Source organism: Eptatretus burgeri, chromosome 7, assembly GCF_056783735.1.
Source record: "Eptatretus burgeri isolate ZD-2024b chromosome 7, Ebu_testis_v1, whole genome shotgun sequence".
In the NCBI taxonomy this organism is placed as follows: domain Eukaryota; kingdom Metazoa; phylum Chordata; class Myxini; order Myxiniformes; family Myxinidae; genus Eptatretus; species Eptatretus burgeri.
The window spans coordinates 106,691,382-106,696,489 of record NC_140967.1 but is presented as its reverse complement, the minus strand read 5'-3'; the positions used below and the strand labels follow the sequence as shown (position 1 = coordinate 106,696,489).

At 46.5% G+C, this 5,108-nt stretch overlaps 1 pseudogene; it reads left to right on the top strand.

Annotated features, from left to right (window-relative positions):
* The first annotated feature begins 1,492 nt into the window (after positions 1–1,492).
* Positions 1,493–3,085, top strand: LOC147024050 (uncharacterized; annotated as a pseudogene).
* Positions 3,086–5,108: the final 2,023 nt, after the last annotated feature.

Below are 5,108 nucleotides of genomic sequence, written 5' to 3'. Positions count from 1 at the left end.
TTACCTTGGCAGTGATATTCATGTCTCTGCTGGCTGCGAGTCAGAGGTCAATAGACGTCTGGGTCGGGCCTGTGGAGTCATGGATTCACTGGATCATGGGGTGTGGTGCTGCCGGTACCTGTGCGGGAGGACGAAAGTCCGAGTCTTCAGGTCCTTGGTACTTCCAGTCTTGCTCTATGGGTGCGAGACTTGGACTCTGACCAAGGATCTGAGACGGAGACTTAATTCCTTTGGTACCAGGTGTCTTCGGAGAATCCTTGGCTGTCGCTGCTCGGATTTTGTGTCCAACGAGCGGTTGCTGAGAGAGACTCGGATGAGATTTGTTACCTGCATAGTCCGTGAGCATCAGTTGCGGCTGTATGGACATGTGGCTCATTTTCCTGACGCTGATCCTGCTCACCAGATTCTCTCAGCGAGGGAGTCTCATGAGTGGAGGAGGCCAGTGGGCCGACCACGTGCCTCATGGTTGCAGCAGGTTGACCATCATCTCAAGGAGATGGGGATGGGCCTGGCATCTGCCTGGGGGATGGCCAGACGGAGGCCCCTGGAGTACCGGCGGAAAGTGGACGCAGCGACGCGCTGTTCTAGCACATGCTCCCATACCTGACCTGACGAGTCTCTCCCAAGAATCCCGCGCTGCTGCTCAGGCTGCACTGGAGGAGGATGCTTACCTCGACAGCCTCATCACCAACTTATTCAGCCATGTGGAGGTCAGTGACATGGTAGACTACTGGAGGGACTTCCTGTCCATGACGGACGCATTCATGCAGAATGTGCACGCAGTCCATATCTGTAACTGGGACGAGTACGTTACCTCTTTGCACGCTATGCTGCCATGGATGGTAGCGTATGGCAACAATAGGTACGGGAGGTGGCTAACTGACTTCTGGGCGATGCTGACAGCTCTCCCTGCTGATCAGGTCACCTTCCTTCATACTGACTTCACTCAGTCCATCACAAGCAACCCCTACTCCAACATGGCCTAGGACATGTGGATCGAATGCACCATGAACAAGGGCAGCAAAATGAAGTCTGGCTGGCTCTCCATCCTCCAGAATGAGAAGCAGCTGTTGGTGCACTCCATAAATGAGAACAATGTGGCCCGGATCCAGGCGGCCCATAACGCCGTGGCCAACTGGAAAAAAGCCAAGAGGAAGCACATGGAATGCGGTCCAAAACTGATGTGAGAAGATGAGCAGTGCGTGCTGGACCTGGTCGCATGCATGCATGAGTTTGACTCCTTTCCGTTCGACCCATCCTCACCCACCCTCCGCACCTTACAGTCAACCACACCTGCCTCTGATGAGCTCGTTGCGGACTTTAACTCAGTCCGTGCTACGGGGGAGTAAAAGTTGACCAGCTTCATGCGAGAGGAGGTGTTCAGTAAGAATACCTCCCTCCATGCACCGTCCCTCTGAGCAAATGCTTGATGTTTGTCAAGATGCCAGACACGGAGAAGCCTGGGGAGAAACTCAAAGCGAGAGCTGGTGAAATGGAGTGGAGTGCTCTCAAGGCAGTGATCAACCTAGTTGAGGTCTGTCAACTTGTGGACCTCACCGAGTTGCTGGAACATCGTGTTGTCGAGGAGTGTATGGCCCCATTCAACTCCAACAGCACATACAGGAAGACACAGAAAAGCAAGCTCATCCAGAGTCTCTCTCTGCAATCTGTAGATCTGCAGGAACCCTACACTGCTCTCATCGATGTGGGCATGATCTGGAGGATGGCAACTCCATCAGCAATATGGCACCCCATACAAGTGGTCAGACTATGTCCACAAAGTGTCATCCATCATCCTTGCCCACCATGGTGATGCTGAACGTATCATTTGTGTGAATGACCCATACGATGCACCATACTCAACTAAAGATAACGAGCAAGACCTGCGGGTGCAGGGTAAGGCACACATCCCCAGTGCCTACATGAAATTGAGTGGCCTCTTCCCTTCTGCCCAAGTGTTCAAAATGCTGCTGTGTAGTGGCAGCAACAAGGGGTGGCTACAAAAAGTGATATGCAACAATCTGACAGACCTTGCAGAGAGTGTTGATGCAGAGATTGTGTACTCTGTTGGCTCCCACTGCACCAACTTGTCAACCCAGCAACCAATAGAGGACTACCACTTTGATCAGTCTGAGGCTGACACTGTCCTCTTTTCCACTTACGCAGTTCTGCGTGAGTCAGGCTACACAGGCCCTGTTGTCATTGATACTGCTGATACCGATGCCTATGTCGCGGCAGCGGTCATCTCGCAGCAGCTACCCGGAATGCTCTGTATCAAGAGGAGCAGGAGACTGTCTTATGCCGTGGCCTGCTGACGAGATGGCAGACTGTATTGTGCAGCTGCACTGTATGACAGGCTGTGGTGACAATTCAAGCTTCTACGGCAAGGATAAGAAGTCGGTGTGTGTCCAGGTGGTGAAGAGCCATGTGGCCCGGCAGCATCTCTCGCGGTGCGGAGATAGCATTGACCTTCAGGAGGAGGTGCTGGAGGAGCTCTTCCAGTTCACACGACATGTCATCTATGGCAACAAAAAGAGTAGCACCATGGCTGAGGCACGTGCAGCGAAGTGGAAGACACTGAAGAGCAAATCATTCATCCGTCTCCCTCCAGATGCAGAGAGCCTACGCCAACACTACCTCTGTGCAAATTACTTGGCATATCTTGTGCGCCACCCCTCCAAGAAGCAACACCCCTCACCACTCGGACATGGTTGGGAGCTGGTGGGTGGTCGCTGTCACCCTGTCTGCCACATGCAACCTGCTCTTCCGACGCATCTACCTGCACCAGGGCCAGCTGAAGAGAGTGAGGAAGATGATAGCAAGGGGGGATGAGGAGGGAGATGATGATGTGCAGAGGAGGAGGGGGGATTCATCGGAATCTGATGATTCAGAATCCAGTGAGGCAGAAAGCCCTGATTCGGACTGATCATAACTCTCAAGGTCATGTTGATTCATCAGTTACAATGTCATAACAATGTGAAGTGTGACACAAAAGCATAATTGGTGACTTCTAAATATGTTTTTTTTTTAAATGTTTTTTCTAAAATGTGTTTCATTTGTGTTGTGGTGTCATTTGTCTGCAGAAAATGGCCAAAAAGTACCATTTTCAGGGTAAAATGATTTTGTATTGACATGTTTTAAGTCGTTTCATTTGCAAACTGTTCAAGTTACAGCTATTAAAAAGAGCTTATTTTGAAGTGTAGAGTTTACATGTCCTTCATTCATCAAATATATATATATATACATATATATATATATATATATATATATATATATATATATATATATATATATATATATATATATATATACATATATATATACATATATATATACATATATATATATATATATATATATATATATATATAATTCATCAGTTTACTTTACTGCAAGAGATCCATATGGAGGTAGTTGCTTTAAGTAGAAAAATGACGTTTTTGCTCTACCAGATGGTGGCCATCTTGGATTTTTGGGTCAAAATGATGTCATAACATCAAACTAATGTCAGATTCGGAATCCTCGTGGTCGACTTAATCGAAAAAGTGTCTTTGTACATGATTCTAGGTGCTCTGGTTCAAAACGTAATTTTTCAAGATGGCTCCGCCAGCCATCTTAGATTTGGGCCTCTGGCAAAAAATGCCGGGATCTTTGGGAGGGACATGGGGGCTACATTTAAAAAAAATAAAAGGTCAATCGACGTCAAATCAATCGTCAAACCTTACGAGCCAGAGAATGGTCACAGAATTGAGGTTCTTGACCTAACTAATAATGTAATGGTAACAGGAAGACGATGTTGCTGAAGCTGTTTGTCGTCCTGCTTGGTGACCGAGTCGACGTTCTTGGGGTGATCACATGAACACTCTCACCTTTCTTGAGCATGAGAAATACCTGCAGTCAATGCCGAACGAGCAAAACGTGTTGCTGGGAACCTATATCACAGTCATGGCACATTCTGATTGGATGACAGACGTGATAAAAGTGCTGTGTTGTTAATGAATTATTGGAGTGCTTTGTAGATTTTAGTGACTCTGGTTAGGGTTAAGGTGAAGTCGAGCCTCTGGAAGAGTTTTGGAGGGTAGGTTGGGGTTAAGGGGGAGTACAGTAATGTTTGCAGGTTCAGCACTTGTGAGAAGAGGAGGATGAATCAGGATTGGAAGAGGCAAGGAAATAATATGTGGAAAGCACATATGTGTGTACACACACACACACACACACACACACACACACACACACACACACACACACACACACACACACACACACACACACACACACACACACACACACACACACACACACACACACACACACCAAGTACCATACTAGACCAGACATATTACATCATTTGCATTGAGTTTCTACTGCCCTGGTGCTTCACAGGCTGGACATTTCAATCATGCATTTGTCATTTGTAGAGGAAATTAAGCCGGCTGTTCCATATACTAGCATTTGCTTGTGGACCCAAAGTTCCATGCTATACTTTTCAACAGAGTAGGTTATTGTACACTGCCCTTTTTTCCTACGATAAAATCCTGCTCTAATCTCTGAGGGATACTGCAGTGGTCACACATACATGTCTCCAGAAATAATGCAAGCAGTGTATACAATACCAGTTTGCTTTCATAGGAGATTCAATATATGACTGATTCTATGACGTTTCATTTATGGTTTGCATTCGAAGTTAAACTCTGTATGAAACCGAATATGAACAATGATGGCAGAATCTACAATTGCGTGCAGGTAAACGATTACAATATTATGCGTTCATTTTTCACGTGAACAAAACACCTTTAAGTACCTTCATCATATACATATCTGCATGATAACGCCTGAATGTACCCTCAAACCAATTCGATTTCCAAAACTACATTGGGTGATAAAACTGCATAAAATTGGCAACATTTTAAAATAAGTTTTCAAGGCAGAGAAAAATCGGCGGTAATGGATCACACAAAAGAAGCAAAGAGGAAACGGTGGACAACAAATGGATGCTCCAGCAGCATAAGGGAAGGAATTACTGAAGAGACATGGAAATAGTCTCATCAGATGTAGTAAAGCTCAGGAGCTGAAATAGGAGAGACCATGAAGTGGTGGTGGGCAGCACA